Source organism: Lathyrus oleraceus, chromosome 3, assembly GCF_024323335.1.
Source record: "Lathyrus oleraceus cultivar Zhongwan6 chromosome 3, CAAS_Psat_ZW6_1.0, whole genome shotgun sequence".
NCBI lineage: Eukaryota > Viridiplantae > Streptophyta > Magnoliopsida > Fabales > Fabaceae > Lathyrus > Lathyrus oleraceus.
In genome coordinates this window covers 491,210,764-491,230,541 of record NC_066581.1, presented here as the reverse complement: position 1 = coordinate 491,230,541, position 19,778 = coordinate 491,210,764, and the positions used below count along the sequence as shown (strand labels likewise).

The 19,778-nt window shown below is 38.5% G+C and overlaps 2 non-coding genes across 2 annotated transcripts; both read left to right on the top strand.

Annotated features, from left to right (window-relative positions):
• Positions 1 to 2,847: 2,847 nt before the first annotated feature.
• TRNAL-UAG (transfer RNA leucine (anticodon UAG)) lies at positions 2,848 to 2,927 on the top strand. The gene has a single exon. It is a non-coding gene; the product is annotated as a tRNA-Leu (tRNA).
• Positions 2,928 to 17,587: 14,660 nt separating this feature from the next.
• TRNAL-UAG (transfer RNA leucine (anticodon UAG)) lies at positions 17,588 to 17,667 on the top strand. The gene has a single exon. It is a non-coding gene; the product is annotated as a tRNA-Leu (tRNA).
• The last annotated feature ends 2,111 nt before the right edge of the window (positions 17,668 to 19,778 follow it).

The window sequence follows — 19,778 nt, the reverse complement described above, 5'->3', positions numbered from 1 at the left end:
ATCCATAACCTATTGGTGTAAGACTCATATGCCAACATATTTATGATTAATGTATTTAAGACTTGTATCAAGTTGATTATTTATAACAAAAATACATTTTTATTATGTTTATTTTCAAAGTAATTAGTTTTTTATAGTATTTAATTGGTTTCATGGAACATTAAGTGTGACTTAAATGTGACACATCATTAAATATAAAGATATCACTCTAAAAGTATCTATATGTAAGTCTTAGAATCGAATATAGCAACGCCAATGCATAGAGAATGTTATAAGTAATATTTATATTGGAATGACCCGCGATAAGAATACTACATAGTTTGTTATGTAAGTCTCATAAGTTATTTTTATAATCACAGTGGTGTATGCTACCATTTGACTGGAAACCATTAACTCCATACAAAAGCTCATTGAGGAGTTAATCATTTTAGTAGCGTCAAACATTGTTTGTCATAAGACGATTATAAAGTCAGTTAACTAGGTATTCAATGAGTCATGTGGATGGACATGAGCGGCTTGGAAGGATTTTTCTCATTCTACATATGCATGAGTAATATCTACATACTCCTTAATTAAGTATGATTTTAAAATGCATTATCATGCTGAAATAAATGAATATGCGATATTGAGCTTATTTGTTAATACTAAGTACACTCGGGCATCAAGAAACATAATATTGAATTATACAAGAGAGGTACGAATTATGTCTTGTGTTAGGTATACATATAAGGGCAAAAGAATAATTATACATATGATCATTATCATATAAAGGTTATATGAGATCACATGAAATTATCATTAATTGGAAAGCAATGATGTCTGGCTAGACACCCTCTCTCTATTTATAATATTAAGTAAATTATTTAACATTATTGTCAATGTTACGAGAACGTAAAAGGTCGCACACATAAGGATAAATAAACGAGAGATAAAATAAATTAATAAGATACATTTATGATTTTGTGGTACATTGTTACGATACACTAATGTTGATTAGGAAAATACGGCCCACGGGAAGCTAGCATAGCGTGAGTATTCTATACGTGTTAAAACATAATAAAATATTACAGCATTGAGACAGTTTGGCCGAGTGGTCTAAGGTGCCAGATTTAGGCTTTGGTCCGGAAGGGCGTGGGTTCAAATCCCCTAGCTGTCAACTTTTGCTTGGTTCTGTCATTTCGTTCCAAATTATCAGTTCACCCAAAATTTACCTAAAAATGTATGACTTAACTGTTTGATTTACTGTTTTAAATAGACTAGGTTGGGAAAATTTTCTTAATAATGATTCACTTTAGTTATAAATAAAAATTTGATTCCCCAAACAATTTATTTCGGTCGATATGATTTTATAAAACTATACCGGTTCAATTTGTTTTTTTTTAATCCTTCTTATGCTATAATAATTCGATTCAATTCAAAATTTGACATAATTAACTATGAACACTCTTAGTTGTGGTCATTACCGTCCTGGTACTCGATCTCATAAGATGATTTTCACACACGTTTGTTGCTTGGACTTCTAAAAAATGAAGGAGTTGTCTAAAAATTTTCAAAAATCAGTGATGGACTTCCTTATATCTTAGCTAATGGCCCAATCATAATAATAAAAAGTCTTGATTCTCAAAACTACTTCCAAGTTAGCAGTTGTTGGTTGGTTCCGGAATTGACTGAGTTGTTGGACTGTGTATGAAATGTCTAGATAGTCTTGTGTTAGTGAGGTAAATAAGTTATTCCACCAAATTTCTATAAGGCGTGAGATTAGTCCAAATTTATCCATAACCTATTGGTGTAAGACTCATATGCCAACATATTTATGATTAATGTATTTAAGACTTGTATCAAGTTGATTATTTATAATAAAAATACATTTTTATTATGTTTATTTTCAAAGTAATTAGTTTTTTATAGTATTTAATTGGTTTCATGGAACATTAAGTGTGACTTAAATGTGACACATCATTAAATATAAAGATATCACTCTAAAAGTATCTATATGTAAGTCTTAGAATCGAATATAGCAACGCCAATGCATAGAGAATGTTATAAGTAATATTTATATTGGAATGACCCGCGATAAGAATACTACATAGTTTGTTATGTAAGTCTCATAAGTTATTTTTATAATCACAGTGGTGTATGCTACCATTTGACTGGAAACCATTAACTCCATACAAAAGCTCATTGAGGAGTTAATCATTTTAGTAGCGTCAAACATTGTTTGTCATAAGACGATTATAAAGTCAGTTAACTAGGTATTCAATGAGTCATGTGGATGGACATGAGCGGCTTGGAAGGATTTTTCTCATTCTACATATGCATGAGTAATATCTACATACTCCTTAATTAAGTATGATTTTAAAATGCATTATCATGCTGAAATAAATGAATTTGCGATATTGAGCTTATTTGTTAATACTAAGTACACTCGGGCATCAAGAAACATAATATTGAATTATACAAGGGAGGTACGAATTATGTCTTGTGTTAGGTATACATATAAGGGCAAAAGAATAATTATACATATGATCATTATCATATAAAGGTTATATGAGATCACATGAAATTATCGTTAATTGGAAAGCAATGATGTCTGGCTAGACACCCTCTCTCTATTTATAATATTAAGTAAATTATTTAACATTATTGTCAATGTTACGAAAACGTAAAAGGTCGCACACATAAGGATAAATAAACGAGAGATAAAATAAATTAATAAGATACATTTATGATTTTGTGGTACATTGTTACGATACACTAATGTTAATTAGGAAAATACGGCCCACGGGAAGCTAGCATAGCGTGAGTATTGTACACGTGTTTAAATTTAACAAAATCTTTCACCTTTGAGACAGTTTGGCTGAGTGGTCTAAGGCGCCAGATTTAGGCTCTGGTCCGAATGGGTGTGGGTTCAAATCCCACAGTTGTCAACTTTTGCTTGTTTCTGTCATTTCGTTCCAAATTATCAGTTCACCCAAAATTTACATAAAAATGTATGACTTAACTGTTTTATTTACTCTATCAAATAGACTAGGTTGGGAAAATTTTCTTAATATTGATTCACTTTAGTTATAAATAAAAATTTGGTTCACCAAACAATTTATTTCGGTCGATATGATTTTATAAAACTATACCGGTTCAATTTGTTTCTTTTGAATCCTTCTTATGCTTTAATAATTCGATTCAATTCAAAATATTGACACAATTAACTATGAAAAATCTTAGTTGTGGTCATTACCCTCCTGGTTCTCGATCTCATCAGATGATTTTCACACACGATTGTTGCTTGGACTTATAAAAAATGAAGGAGTTGTCTAAAAATATTCAATAATCAGTGATGGACTTCCTTATATCTTAGCTAATGGCTCAATCATAAATGCACAAAGTCTTGATTCTAACAACTACTTCCAAGTTAGTAGTTGTTGGTTGGTTCGGGAATTGACTGAGTTGTTGGACTGTGTATGAAAGGTCTAGATAGTCTTGTGTTAGTGAGGTAAATAAGTTATTCCACCAAATTTCTATAAGGTGTGAGATTAGTCCAAATTTATCCATAAACTATTGGTGTAAGACTCATATGCCAACATATTTATGATTAATGTATTTAAGACTTGTATCAAGTTGATTATTTATAATAAAAATACATTTTTATTATGTTTATTTTCAAAGTAATTAGTTTTTTATAGTATTTAATTGGTTTCATGGAACATTAAGTGTGACTTAAATGTGAGACATCATTATATATAAAGATATCACTCTAAAAGTATCTATATGTAAGTCTTACAACCGAATATAGCAACGCCAATGCATAGAGAATGTTATAAGTAATATTTATATTGGAATGACCCGCGATAAGAATACTACATAGTTTGTTATGTAAGTCTCATAAGTTATTTTTATAATCACAGTGGTGTATGCTACCATTTGACTGGAAACCATTAACTCCATACAAAAGGTCATTGAGGAGTTAATCATTTTAGTAGCGTCAAACATTGTTTGTCATAAGACGATTATAAAGTCAGTTAACTAGGTATTCAATGAGTCATGTGTAATACCCCAAAATTTACCCTTCATTTTTCCTGAAAAAAAAAAACGAAAAAAAAAACGAAAAAAAAACGAAAAAAAAAAAGTTAAAAATAAATAAATAAATAAAATTAATTAAATAAATAAATAAAATATAACAAATTTTTTTGGACTTGGGTCTCCCTCATTTGAGCCCACTACCCACGAAAATCAGTCTATAAATACTGAAGTTTCAGTTGAGGAAAACACACTTGGTGTTACACTGGGAGATTCACTGGAGAAAGATTTTGAGAGAAGGAAACCTAAGAACTACTCTACAGCGACCTTCAGGCAGCCCTGAGAAGTTCACTCCGCCTCACACAAACCCTAGTATTACTTTGCAGATCCGGCCGTACCATTCAATCTTAATCAATCTCTCCAATCAGGTTTGCCATATATCCATCATCTTTATGCCTTTAATTTGAATGCTCTAAATGTATTAGATATTATGGGTGAATTTGATACCCTTTTGATATGCATGTGTTTGACAAGAGGTTTAGGCCTCCTACCCTTGATTGCTTTTTGTGAGCTTTTTGTGAATTTTGATGGAATTATTCATGTGGTTACATTTTGATTTAGGGGCAACTCTTGGTTACCCTATTTTGTTTCTCTAACCTGTCTTTGTGTTGCCATGGCATTGTTTTCTCTGGATTTCACCTTGTTTGTCTAACCTTTCTGTTGAGTTTTCGTGAGGGCTCACATACTCTTGCAGGGATACCATCCGGAGGTTTATCCTGATTAATCATATTGACTGATTTTCTTTGATGGTCTAGCTGGAGAGATCTCAGGGTTGCTAATCCTTTAATTGCTGTAACTTCGGATCTTTATTCGTGTGGTAATTTTTCCCTTTCTCGTACTTTATCGCTTTCGTAGCTGGAAGACCTCGATAGGAGGCAATGTTTGAGCCCCTTGGTGGCATTTTACTCTAAGATACATGTTTTGTGTGGTGTGATTGTTCCCCCGTGGGACACGAGGCTTCGGATAGTCTCCCGTCTGCTTGCCAATTAAGGTAGCACTGTTCCTTCGCCTAGGACTTCCTTTTTGCATGCGCGTTCCTACAACGCAAACAAACCCTAATACCCAAAGCAACACGTTATCTCCTTCTACTACAGGCGAGTAAGTCTCCAAAGGTCGAGCATCCGGTAGATTGCGTAGTAACGTTGTTCGTCCAAAACCCAATCCATAACCCCGTAGTTAGCCGAACTACGGCTTGCTCTGATTCTCATTCCAGATGAGATACGTAGGCATAAGACACGATGTCTTAGCGAGCACACATCCCCCAACCCATAGGTCAGCCGAGCTATGAAGACTCTGATTCTCATATTCAGAGGAGATACGTATGCAGTGGATGCGACATCCGCGCGAGTCATTTCTCTTAACCTTTTTAGTAAATAAACACATTAGATAAACCCACACCCTTTAGACAAAAACCACAAAAGTGGATCCCGTAGAGTACTACGGATGCGTAGGGGTGCTAATACCTTCCCTTCGCATAATCGACTCCCGAACCCAAGATTTGGTTGCGAGACCCCGTCTTGTCCTTTCCTTTTTCAGGTTTACTTCGAGCATTTCCTTTCCCTCCTTTGGGATGAATAACGCACGGTGGCGACTCTTCTGTCTTTTTTCTTTCGCCGGTTGTTTTTTTCGCGCACTGTATTTTTCAGGTTGCGACAGCTGGCGACTCTGCTGGGGACATACAAGAAGTTGACCTCTTGCTGGTCCATCTTCCCTAAGCGAGTCCCTCCTAGCTTTTGTGATTTCTTGTTCATTGGGTGTTCATGCTTTTGTACATTTATTTACTTACTTGCTTGCATTCATCTGCTGTATCTGTTGGAGCTGTTGTTTGTTTGTTGGGATGGGATGTTCTACGAGAGATAAGCCCATTACCCAGGCTTGAGTGCACACACAGGTTTTAGAGTGGATAATCATGAGGCTTGCATGGCATGTTGCTACGTTAATTCGTTCGTGAAGAACCACACCCAGACGAGGTTTCTTTTGGATATATTATGTCCTACGGATGTTCCGTAACGACATGATGTTCCTTTAGAAATCGTTGACTCTGGTGACCATTTCCCGAGAACTCTGTCGAGGCCTCTCCTCCGAGACGTGATTATGTTAGCTCTGGTGGGCGCATTCTCGCTGATCAATCCGAGGACCCCGAGACTGGGAACTTGCTTTAGGATGTCCTGTTGAGGGGAGTCAGTGGAGGTCTTTTATCCCGTAATAATGCCAAACCTTCAGTGGTAAACGTATTATTCGCGACTGAAGGGCTGAAGTTGACGAACTTCTGTTCTTAGAACCTACCAGTGAGGGGCGGGCTAAATTCAGGAAACCTTAACCTCCAATCAACCCGGTTTTCTGGAGCGGAGCTTTGATCTTGTATTATATTCCTCAGTGGTTTTCTCTTCAGACAGTACAACCCGACAAATGTTCAAGCAGAAACAGCAATCCTTATTGACATACCACTGCACTGCATTCACATCATCACATCATTTGCATTCATATCATTTAACACATGTTTATCCTTTTCAAGGGGGTTTAAATCTTCTTCTTGATTCTAGTCGGGGTTTTCTTCTTACACTGTTTATCAAATGTGAGACTGGAATCAAGGGGGTAGAATGCCTTTTGGAATTGATAAACATGTCATTGCATTTGCATAGTCATCCGCATGTCTTGCATAACAGGTACCGCCACAGTGTTCTCAGTTTGTTTGGTGTCCCACTAGCAGGATAGCTGACTCAGGCATTCACCGATACGGTACCCGAAGGAATCAACAGAGAGCGATGGAGAGCCTACAAGCAGAGCTCGCCGAGATGAAGATTCGCATGAATCAATTCATGGATTTGGTTCAAGGGGTGGCTCAAGGACAGCAGGAGCTTAGATTATTGGTACAGAGGGATCCCCCTACTACTCAACCGGAGACGTTGGCTGATCCTCCAGCTGGAGAGGCTAACAGTCCCAATGGACCGGGGCCTATCCCGATCCCGCATGTCAACATAGATCAACAACCCATTCAGGATGGTCAGGATGATCAGTTTCCCTTGCTTCAGGAAGACTTTGGCATGGACCCCATGTTTAGAAGATTGGAAGAGAGGTTGAAAGCAGTGGAAGGACATAATCTTCTGGGAGTAGATGTTGCTGACTTGGGGCTGGTCCCAGGTGTGAGAGTGCCACTGAAATTCAAGGTCCCGATATTTGACAAATACCATGGCAGCTCTTGCCCCAAAACTCACGTGCAAGCCTATTTCCGTAAAATGGTTGCATACTCTGATGACGAGAAGCTACTTATGTACTTCTTCCAGGACAGCCTAGCTGGGGCATCCTTGGAATGGTATATGAGGCTGGACAGAGCCCACATCCGTTGCTGGAGGGATTTGGCAGAGGCTTTCGTGAAGCAGTATCAGTATAATGCAAACATGGCTCCGGACAGAACTCAACTTCAGAATCTGTCTCTTAAAAGCAATGAGTGCTTCAGGGAATACGCTCAACGCTGGAGGGATACAGCTTCCCGTGTTCAGCCTCCTATGTTGGAAAAGGAAATGGCCAACATGTTCATGAATACGCTGCCTGGACCTTATCTGGAGCGTCTGGTGGGGTGCAATGCTTCCAACTTTGCTGATGTGGTCTCTACTGGAGAAAGGGTGGAGAATTACCTAAAGACCTATAAGAGCCAGAGTGGAGGTGGATCCTCATCAGGGGTGAAGAAGTCGTTCATTCAGGGATAGAAGAGGGGAGAAGGGGATGCAAATGCCATATCTTCTTATCAGAACAGGGATAACCGGAGGAATAATTTTCAGAATTATCATCAGCAACCGTATGTTGCGGCTGTGACCATTCCAGCTGCAGCGCCACTACAACAACAACAATCACAACGTCAACCAGCTCAGTATCAACAGCAGCAGCAACCGAGTAACAGACCCGCTTATCAACAGAGCCAAAGGATGATGGACCGGCGTTTCGACACCCTTCCAATGTCGTACGCTCAGTTGCTTTCTAGTCTTCAACAACTACAACTTGTGCAACTGCGCACTCTGGCTCCTCCTGTTGGTAGACTTCCGGTGGGTTACGACGCCAACGCTAGGTGTAGCTTCCACTCTGGGGCACCTGGCCATAACATTGAGAACTGCAAAGCTTTTAAGCACGTAGTTCAGGACCTCATAGATTCAAAGGCCATCGACCTTGCACCGGCTCCTAATGTCGTCAACAATCCCATGCCCCAACATGGTGGTGCGAACGTTAACATGATAGAAGGAAAAGCCAAGTCCATTAAGGATGTGTTGAAGTTGAAGACTCCATTGTTGGATATCAAAGGATGCTTGCTGAAGGCCGATGTTTTCCCCGGTTGTGGGAAGGGTTGTTTGGATTGTGCCACTCAGAGTGGAGGTTGTTTGAAGCTACAGTAGGGTATCCAGGTCTTGCTCGACAAAGGTATCCTCCAGGTTGAAGATTTGTGTGTCCAAGAGTCTGTGGAAGGGGTTGAGGAAGAAGTGTTTGAAGATGCTACTAATGAATTCGCAGATGTTGTTCCTGTTAATTTTGTGATTCCCCGTGAGGTCTCTGCGGTCAACAATGAAGATGGGGATAGTGATTGCGACATCGACAACTGGGTGCGTCCGAGGATCCCGGGTGAAGTCATCAATAATTGGTCTTCTGAAGAGATTATCCAAGTCACTCTTCTTGAAGAGTAATTTTCTTTGTTTATTCATGTATATCCAAGTCTTACGTTCCGCCCAGGGCGTAATGACTCATTGTAGGGCCCGTCTATGTGACACTTGCATTTTTATCATAAATAAAGGACGTATTTTTGCATTCAAATATTTCGTTCCCTGTCTTTCTATTTTTGCAGTTTTTCAAAATAAAAAATGGCAATGTTTTGTTTAGTTTTCACTTCTTGTTCACACTCATAAGCACATACCATCACTCATGCAGATGCACATCACCGGATCCTATTGATAACGTTTCTGCTACGGCTCGTTTCGACTTTGAAAATCCAATCTTTCAAGCTGAAGAAGAGGGTGATGAAGACTGTGAACTCCCTGAAGAGCTTACCAGGTTATTAAAACAAGAGGAAAGGGTTATTCAACCGCATCGAGAGTCTGTTGAAGTGATTAATCTCGGCACCGAGGACGCCAAGAGAGAAATCAAGATAGGGGCCGCTTTAGAAGACAATATGAAGAAGGGGTTGATTGAATTGCTGCAAGAATACGTTGACATCTTCGCCTGGTCTTATCAGGACATGCCTGGGCTGGACACAGACATCGTGGTACACCGTTTGCCTCTCAAAGAAGGTTGTCCTCCGGTCAAGCAGAAGATCAGAAGAACAAGACCAGAGATGGCTGTCAAGATAAAGGAAGAAGTGCAAAAGCAGTTGGATGCAGGGTTTCTAGCAGTCACCAATTATCCGCCATGGGTTGCAAACATCGTCCCAGTACCTAAGAAGGATGGAAAGGTACGGATGTGTGTCGACTACCGGGATCTGAACAGAGCTAGCCCTAAAGATGATTTCCCATTACCTCACATCGACGTTTTGGTGGATAATACAGCTCAGTTCTCGGTATTCTCCTTCATGGATGGCTTTTCTGGCTATAACCAAATCAAGATGGCACCAGAAGACATGGAAAAGACAACTTTCATAACCCCATGGGGCACCTTCTGCTACAAGGTGATGCCGTTTGGTCTGAAAAATGCTGGAGCAACATATCAACGAGCTATGGTGACTCTGTTCCATGATATGATTCATCATGAAATCGAGGTTTATGTGGACGATATGATTGCCAAATCTCAGACAATAGAAGAACATTTGGTGAATTTGCAGAAACTGTTTGAGCGTTTGAGGAAATTCAAACTGAGACTTAATTCGAACAAGTGCACTTTCGGGGTGAGATCGGGAAAATTGTTGGGTTTTATTGTTAGCGGAAAAGGGATTGAGGTGGATCCCGACAAAGTGAAAGCGATACAGGAAATGCCTGGGCCAAGAACAGAGAAACAAGTCCGTGGTTTCTTAGGAAGGTTGAACTACATCGCAAGGTTCATCTCTCACCTAACAGCCACGTGTGAGCCAATTTTCAAATTGCTGAGGAAAGATCAGGCTATCAGGTGGAATGAAGATTGTCAAAGGGCTTTCAAGAAGATAAAAGAGTATCTACAGAAACCTCCAATCCTTATACCTCCAGTTCCTGGGAGACCTCTGATAATGTACCTGTCAGTGACTGAGAACTCGATGGGGTGTGTATTGGGACAGCATGACGAGTCTGGTCGAAAAGAGCATGCCATATACTACCTTAGCAAAAAGTTTACCGACTGTGAAGTCAAATATTCGCAGCTTGAGAAAACTTGCTGTGCTTTGGCCTGGGCTGCTCGCCGACTGAGGCAGTATATGCTGAACCATACTACCTTGTTGATTTCTAAGATGGATCCAGTGAAATACATATTCGAGAAGCCAGCTCTCACCGGAAGGGTCGCTCGTTGGCAAATGATTTTAACAGAGTATGATATTCAGTACACGTCACAGAAGGCCATCAAAGGTAGTATTCTGTCAGACTACCTTGCCGAGCAGCCGATTGATGATTATGAGCCGATGAAGTTTGAATTCCCTGATGAAGACATCATGTTCCTCAAGATGAAAGACTGTGAAGAGCCAGTTGTTGAGGAGGGACCTGATCCAAACGAAAAGTGGACTTTGTTGTTTGATGGGGCTGTCAATGCTAGAGGAAGTGGAATTGGCGCTGTTATTACTACTCCGAAAGGTGCCCACATGCCTTTCACCGCCCGTTTGACTTTTGAGTGCACAAATAATGAAGCTGAGTAAGAGGCTTGTATCTTGGGTATTGAGCAAGCCATTGATCTGAGAGTCAAGACTCTGGACATCTTCGGAGATTCAGCTCTGGTGATCAATCAAGTTAATGGTGATTGGAATACTCTCCAACCCACTCTGGTCCCCTACAGAGACTACACGAGAAGACTGTTGACTTTCTTCACAACAGTAAAATTGTATCATATACCTCGTGATGAGAACCAGATGGCAGACGCACTTGCTACTCTATCCTCCATGATCAAGGTAATTCGTTGGAACCATGCTCCCAGGATCGATGTGATGCGCCTTTACAGGGCCGCATATGTGTTTGTTGCTGAACTGGTAGTCGATGACAAGCCTTGGTATCACGATATCAAGTGCTTTCTGAAGAATCAAGAGTACCCTGCAGGGGTATCCAACAACGACAGAAAGACTTTGAGAAGATTGGCAGGCAGTGTCTTCTTGAACAAAGACGATGTGCTGTATAAGAGGAACTTCGACATGGTTTTGCTCAGATGCGTGGACAGACACGAGGCAGACATGTTAATGCAGGAAGTTCATGAAGGTTCCTTCGGTACTCATGCCGGCGGACATGCAATGGCTAAGAAATTGTTGAGAGCGGGTTATTACTGGATGACCATGGAATCATATTGCTTCAAATATGCTCGGAAGTGTCATAAATGCCAGATTTATGCTGATAAGGTGCATGTACCGCCGAATCCTCTGAATGTGATGTCTTCGTCGTGGCCGTTTTCTATGTGGGGTATTGACATGATTGGAAAGATTGAGCCGACTGCTTCCAATGGGCATCGCTTCATCCTTGTTGCCATCGACTATTTCACCAAGTGGGTCGAGGCAGCGTCGTTCGCGAATGTCACCAGACATGTGGTTGCCCGTTTCATCAAGAAAGAAATCATTTGTCGCTATGGGATTCCCGAAAGAATCATTACTGATAATGGTTCTAATCTCAACAACAAAATCATGAAGGAGTTGTGTCAGAACTTCAACATTCAGCATCACAATTCTTCCCCTTACCGCCCTAAGATGAACGGCGCTGTTGAGGCGGCAAATAAGTACATAAAGAAGATTGTGCAGAAGATGGTCGTCACGTACAGAGATTGGCATGAGATGCTACCTTTCGCCTTGCATGGGTACCGCACTTCAGTATGTACATCGACCGGGGCAACCCCTTACTCCCTGGTGTATGGTATGGAAGCAGTCCTACCTGTTGAAGTGGAGATTCCTTCTCTAAGAGTCTTGTTGGATGTCAAGTTAGACGAAGCCGAATGGATTCGGACAAGGTTCAATGAGTTGAGTCTTATCGAAGAGAAGCGAATGGCAGCCATTTGTCATGGGCAGTTGTATCAGAGTCGGATGAAGAGAGCCTTTGATCAGAAAGTGCATCCTCGTTGTTTCCAAGTCGGAGATTTAGTGTTGAAAAGGATCCTTCCTCCTCAGACAGATCACAGGGGCAAGTGGACTCCTAACTATGATGGACCGTATATTGTCACCAAGGTTTTTGATGGTGGGGCTTTAATGCTTGCAACTATGGATGGTGAAAACTTCACTTCCCCTGTGAACTCAGACGCAGTTAAAAAAATACTTCGCATAAAATAGACCCGCTGGACAGTAAAAAGAATAGTCCAGGCAAAAAATGGGCATCCCGACGAATCAAGAAAATGAAAAGGTTCGGGCAAAAATTAGGGATTAAAAATGAAAAGATCGTACACCCGGTAAGTTGAAAACCTGAAAAGGCAACTTAGGCAAAAATGGGTATCCCGGTGGATTGAAAACCCGAAAAGGGCGATCCAGGCAAAAGTTAGGGATTAAGCGAATGACTGCGTTCTGAGTTAGTTCTGAATCTCATCTCATGTCGATGACTGGAAATTTTCAAAAGGTAGGAAACAGTCCAATCACCTTTTTAGAAGGCTGATCATCTGGAGGATCTTGAAGACGAGCAAGTCATAGCAGAATTGGAACCCAATAGAAATCCATTTCACATTGCCGTTAGATTAATTTCTGTTTTTATCTTTTGTGCGATTACCTCTTTCTAGGGATTGCTTCCTGATGTAAATGCCTATTCAGAGGCCATTCAATCAATAAAATCATGTTATTCAGTATATCTCTGTTTTCATTTTACTGTTTTGTTTGCAAAAATGACGTCCGAATTTTTGATAAACATTGCATCATGACACATAAGGGCTTTACAGGTACATGCTCAATAAACATTTAAAATTGCTGTAAATTTTAAGTGCTTTGGATCGTCTATTCAGAACAGATACCCTCGGGGCATTTCCTTAAAATCCCCTGCAGATGATCGTGAATATCTTCCCCAGTGAAGTCGCCAACAGAGGAATCCGGTGTCTTATCCCTGCAGAGCTGATCAGAGCGTTGGATTCTTCAATCCCCGGCAGTTTCTCACCACCGTACTTCCCCAAGCGTTTGTTTCAGGACATACACTCCCCAGTAGAGTTGACAGTGCCAGACTGTATCTTCCCAGCAGAAGTGGCTGCTCCTTAGAGTTCGAGGCCAGATCGATAATCCCAATGCCAGATCCATGGTTTCTTTCCTTGAAGCAGAACCTCGGTACCGTATCAGTGTTTGCTTCCCCTGCTGAGTCATCTCTCGCAGATCGTGGTTGCCAGAACCACTATCGCTTTCCCCAACAGCAGGTTTTCAGTGTCGTTCTCTCCCCAGTAAGAATCTCGGTATTTCGTCATTGCTAGAACACCGTGTGGCGGGTCATTTCCCCACAGAATTCTTTGCGCTGTGCATCTCCAACAGCCTTGCCAGAGTCCAGAAGATGGTGATCATTTCCCCAGTAGATCCCCTTGCCTCAGCTTGGCATTCTACCCAGCATTTCGCATCCCTGCATGTAGAATCATATTGCATTGCATCCTTCCAAATCGCGTAGCATTTCCATTTTCATGGAGCATTACGCCATTGAAAGATTCAAACATACGCATGTAAGCATAAAACATTCTCGGTATCCCAAGTGATAAGCTAGAAGTTGTTTCCAGTACTCAGACTGAAGATTGTTCATGACCCACCTTGGTTATCCCTAGCAAGTGTCATTGGCCCATGCGCCGCCTCTATTATCATTCCCTATTTCTGCCAATGCTGACAGGCATGAAGTTTTTCCGGTATTCAGACCAAAGTGGCATTCAGGCCAATTTTCCGGTATTCAGACCGAAGTGGCGTTCAGGCCAGTTTCCGGTATTCAGATCGAAGTGGCGTTCAGGCCAGTTTCCGGTATTTAGACCGAAGTGGCGTTCAGGCCAACTTCCGATATTCAGATCGAAGTGGCGTTCAGGCCAATTTCCGATATTCAGATCGAAGTGGCGTTCAGGCCAATTTCCGATATTCAGATCGAAGTGGCGTTCAGGCCAGTTTCTGGTATTCAGACCGAAGTGGCGTTCAGGCCAATTTTCCGATGTCCAGATCGAAGAAGTTTCCGACGTTCAGGTCGATACAACTTGTGGCATTCAGGTCAATTTTCCGATGTTCAGATCGAAGAAGTTTCCGACGTTCAGGTCGATGCAACTTGTGGCGTTCAGGCCAATTTTCCGATGTTCAGATCGAAGAAGTTTCCGACGTTCAGGTCGACGCAACTTATGGCATTCAGGCCAACCTCTCGGTGTTCAGACCGATATTAATAATCTCATATCTCCCGATGTTCAGATCGAAGTCATTTCCAGTATTCAGACTGATGAGCGACATTCAGGCCATGGTTATTTCTGTGTTACCATTTATTTTAACATTCTTTTTCGGTATTCAGACTGACTCTCACCGTACCAGACGGATTCTTCTTTCAAGACCACCTCTTTGCCGATTCTGACAGACATTGTTACTTCACTTCACTTCAGTGCAAATTTTTGGGTTTTTATTGTATTCAATCCCTTGATACCTCGAAACTATTGGTGTAAGACTCATATGCCAACATATTTATGATTAATGTATTTAAGACTTGTATCAAGTTGATTATTTATAATAAAAATACATTTTTATTATGTTTATTTTCAAAGTAATTAGTTTTTTATAGTATTTAATTGGTTTCATGGAACATTAAGTGTGACTTAAATGTGAGACATCATTAAATATAAAGATATCACTCTAAAAGTATCTATATGTAAGTCTTACAATCGAATATAGCAACGCCAATGCATATAGAATGTTATAAGTAATATTTATATTGGAATGACCCGCGATAAGAATACTACATAGTTTGTTATGTAAGTCTCATAAGTTATTTTTATAATCAAAGTGGTGTATGCTACCATTTGACTGGAAACCATTAACTCCATACAAAAGGTCATTGAGGAGTTAATCATTTTAGTAGCGTCAAACATTGTTTGTCATAAGACGATTATAAAGTCAGTTAACTAGGTATTCAATGAGTCATGTGGATGGACATGAGCGGCCTGGAAGGATTTTTCTCATTCTACATATGCATGAGTAATATCTACATACTCCTTAATTAAGTATGATTTTAAAATGCATTATCATGCTGAAATAAATGAAATGCGATATTGAGCTTATTTGTTAATACTAAGTACACTCGGGCATCAAGAAACATAATATTGAATTATACAAGAGAGGTACGAATTATGTCTTGTGTTAGGTATACATATAAGGGCAAAAGAATAATTATACATATGATCATTATCATATAAAGGTTATATGAGATCACATGAAATTATCGTTAATTGGAAAGCAATGATGTCTGGCTAGACACCCTCTCTCTATTTATAATATTAAGTAAATTATTTAACATTATTATCAATGTTACGAGAACGTAAAAGGTCGCACACATAAGGATAAATAAACGAGAGATAAAATAAATTAATAAGATACATTTATGATTTTGTGGTACATTGTTACGATACACTAATGTTGATTAGGAAAATACGGCCCACGGGAAGCTAGCATAGCGTGAGTATTCTATACGTGTTAAAACATAATAAAATATAACAAAATTGAGACAGTTTGGCCGAGTGGTCTAAGGTGCCAGATTTAGGCTTTGGTCCGAAAGGGCGTGGGTTCAAATCCCCTAGCTGTCAACTTTTGCTTGTTTCTGTCATTTCAGTTCACCCAAAATTTACATAAAAATGTATGACTTAACAGTTTGATTTACTGTTTTAAATAGACTAGGTTGGGAAAATTTTCTTAATATTGATTCACTTTAGTTATAAATAAAAATTTGTTTCACCAAACAATTTATTTCGGTCGATATGATTTTATAAAACTATACCGGTTCAATTTGTTTCTTTTGAATCCTTCTTATGCTATAATAATTCGATTCAATTCAAAATTTGACATAATTAACTATGAACACTCTTAGTTGTGGTCATTACCGTCCTGGTACTCGATCTCATAAGATGATTTTCACACACGTTTGTTGCTTGGACTTCTAAAAAGTGAAGGAGTTGTCTAAAAATATTCAAAAATCAGTGATGGACTTCTTTATATCTTAGCTAATGGCCCAATCATAAATATAAAAAGTCTTGATTCTCAAAACTACTTCCAAGTTAGCAGTTGTTGGTTGGTTCCGGAATTGACTGAGTTGTTGGACTGTGTATGAAATGTCTAGATAGTCTTGTGTTAGTGAGGTAAATAAGTTATTCCACCAATTTTCTATAAGGCGTGAGATTAGTCCAAATTTATCCATAACCTATTGGTGTAAGACTCATATGCCAACATATTTATGATTAATGTATTTAAGACTTGTATCAAGTTGATTATTTATAATAAAAATACATTTTTATTATGTTTATTTTCAAAGTAATTAGTTTTTTATAGTATTTAATTGGTTTCATGGAACATTAAGTGTGACTTAAATGTGACACATCATTAAATATAAAGATATCACTCTAAAAGTATCTATATGTAAGTCTTAGAATCGAATATAGCAACGCCAATGCATAGAGAATGTTATAAGTAATATTTATATTGGAATGACCCGCGATAAGAATACTACATAGTTTGTTATGTAAGTCTCATAGGTTTTTTTTATAATCACAGTGGTGTATGCTACCATTTGACTGGAAACCATTAACTCCATACAAAACGTCATTGAGGAGTTAATCATTTTAGTAGCGTCAAACATTGTTTGTCATAAGACGATTATAAAGTCAGTTAACTAGGTATTCAATGAGTCATGTGGATGGACATGAGCGGCCTGGAAGGATTTTTCTCATTCTACATATGCATGAGTAATATCTACATACTCCTTAATTAAGTATTATTTTAAAATGCATTATCATGCTGAAATAAATGAATATGCGATATTGAGCTTATTTGTTAATACTAAGTACACTCGGGCATCAAGAAACATAATATTGAATTATACAAGGGAGGTACGAATTATGTCTTGTGTTAGGTATACATATAATGGCAAAAGAATAATTATACATATGATCATTATCATATAAAGGTTATATGAGATCACATGAAATTATCGTTAATTGGAAAGCAATGATGTCGTGCTAGACACCCTCTCTCTATTTATAATATTAAGTAAATTATTTAACATTATTGTCAATATTACGAGAACGTAAAAGGTCGCACACATAAGGATAAATAAACGAGAGATAAAATAAATTAATAAGATACATTTATGATTTTGTGGTACATTGTTACGATACACTAATGTTAATTAGGAAAATACGGCCCACGGGAAGCTAGCATAGGGTGAGTATTGTACGCGTGTTTAAATTTAACAAAATCATTCAACATAGAGACAGTTTGGCCGAGTGGTCTAAGGCGCCAGATTTAGGCTCTGGTCCGAAAGGGCGTGGGTTAATATCCCACAGCTGTCAACTTTTGCTTGTTTCTGTCATTTCGTTCCAAATTATCAGTTCACCCAAAATTTACATAAAAATGTATGACTTAACTGTTTGATTTACTCTATTAAATATACTAGGTTGGGAAAATTTTCTTAATATTGATTCACTTTAGTTATAAATAAAAATTTGGTTCACCAAACAATTTATTTCGGTCGATATGATTTTATAAAACTATACCGATTCAATTTGTTTCTTTTGAATCCTTCTTATGCTATAATAATTCGATTCAATTCAAAATATTGACACAATTAACTATGAACAATCTTAGTTGTGGTCATTACCCTCCTGGTTCTCAATCTCATCAGATGATTTTCACACACGATTGTTGCTTGGACTTATAAAAAATGAAGGAGTTGTCTAAAAATATTCAATAATCAGTGATGGACTTCCTTATATCTTAGCTAATGGCTCAATCATAAATGCACAAAGTCTTGATTCTAACAACTACTTCCAAGTTAGTAGTTGTTGGTTGGTTCGGGAATTGACTGAGTTGTTGGACTGTGTATGAAAGGTCTAGATAGTCTTGTGTTAGTGAGGTAAATAAGTTATTCCACCAAATTTCTATAAGGTGTGAGATTAGTCCAAATTTATCCATAAACTATTGGTGTAAGACTCATATGCCAACATATTTATGATTAATGTATTTAAGACTTGTATCAAGTTGATTATTTATAATAAAAATACATTTTTATTATGTTTATTTTCAAAGTAATTAGTTTTTTTTAGTATTTAATTGGTTTCATGGAACATTAAGTGTGACTTAAATGTGAGACATCATTATATATAAAGATATTACTCTAAAAGTATCTATATGTAAGTCTTAAAATCGAATATAGCAACGTAATGCATAGAGAATGTTATAAGTAATATTTATATTGGAATGACCCGCGATAAGAATACTACATAGTTTGTTATGTAAGTCTCATAAGTTATTTTTATAATCACAGTGGTGTATGCTACCATTTGACTGGAAACCATTAACTCCATACAAAAGGTCATTGAGGAGTTAATCATTTTAGTAGCGTCAAACATTGTTTGTCATAAGACGATTATAAAGTCAGTTAACTAGGTATTCAATGAGTCATGTGTAATACCCCAAAATTTACCCTTCATTTTTCCTGGAAAAAAAAACGAAAAAAAAAAGTTAAAAATAAATAAATAAATAAAATTAATTAAATAAATAAATAAAATATAACAAATTTTTTTGGACTTGGGTCTCCCTCATTTGAGCCCACTATCCACGAAAATCAGTCTATAAATACTGAAGTTTCAGTAGAGGAAAACACACTTGGAGTTACACTGGGAGATTCACTGGAGAAAGATTTTGAGAGAAGGAAACCTAGGAACTACTCTGCAGCGACCTTCAGGCAGCCCTGAGAAGTTCACTCCGCCTCACACAAACCCTAGTATTACTTTGCAGATCCGGCCGTACCATTCAATCTTAATCAATCTCTCCAATCAGGTTTGCCATATATCTATCATCTTTATGCCTTTAATTTGAATGCTCTAAATGTATGAGGTATTATGGGTGAATTTGATACCCTTTTGATATGCATGTGTTTGACAAGAGGTTTAGGCCTCCTACCCTTGATTGCTTTTTGTGAGCTTTTTGTGAATTTTGATGGAATTATTCATGTGGTTACATTTTGATTTAGGGGCAACTCTTGGTTACCCTATTTTGTTTCTCTAACCTGTCTTTGTGTTGCCATGGCATTGTTTTCCCTGGATTTCACCTTGTTTGTCTAACCTTTCTGTTGAGTTTTCGTGAGGGCTCACATACTCTTGCAGGGATACCATCCGGAGGTTTATCCTGATTAATCGTATTGACTGATTTTCTTTGATGGTCTAGCTGGAGAGATCTCAGGGTTGCTAATCCTTTAATTGTTGTAACTTCGGATCTTTATCCGTGTGGTAATTTTTTCCTTTTCTCGTACTTTATCGCTTTCTTAGCTGGAAGACCTCGATAGGAGGCAATGTTTGAGCCCCTTGGTGGCATTTTACTCTAAGATACATGTTTTGTGTGGTGTGATTGTTCCCCCGTGGGACACGAGGCTTCGGATAGTCTCCCGTCTGCTTGCCAATTA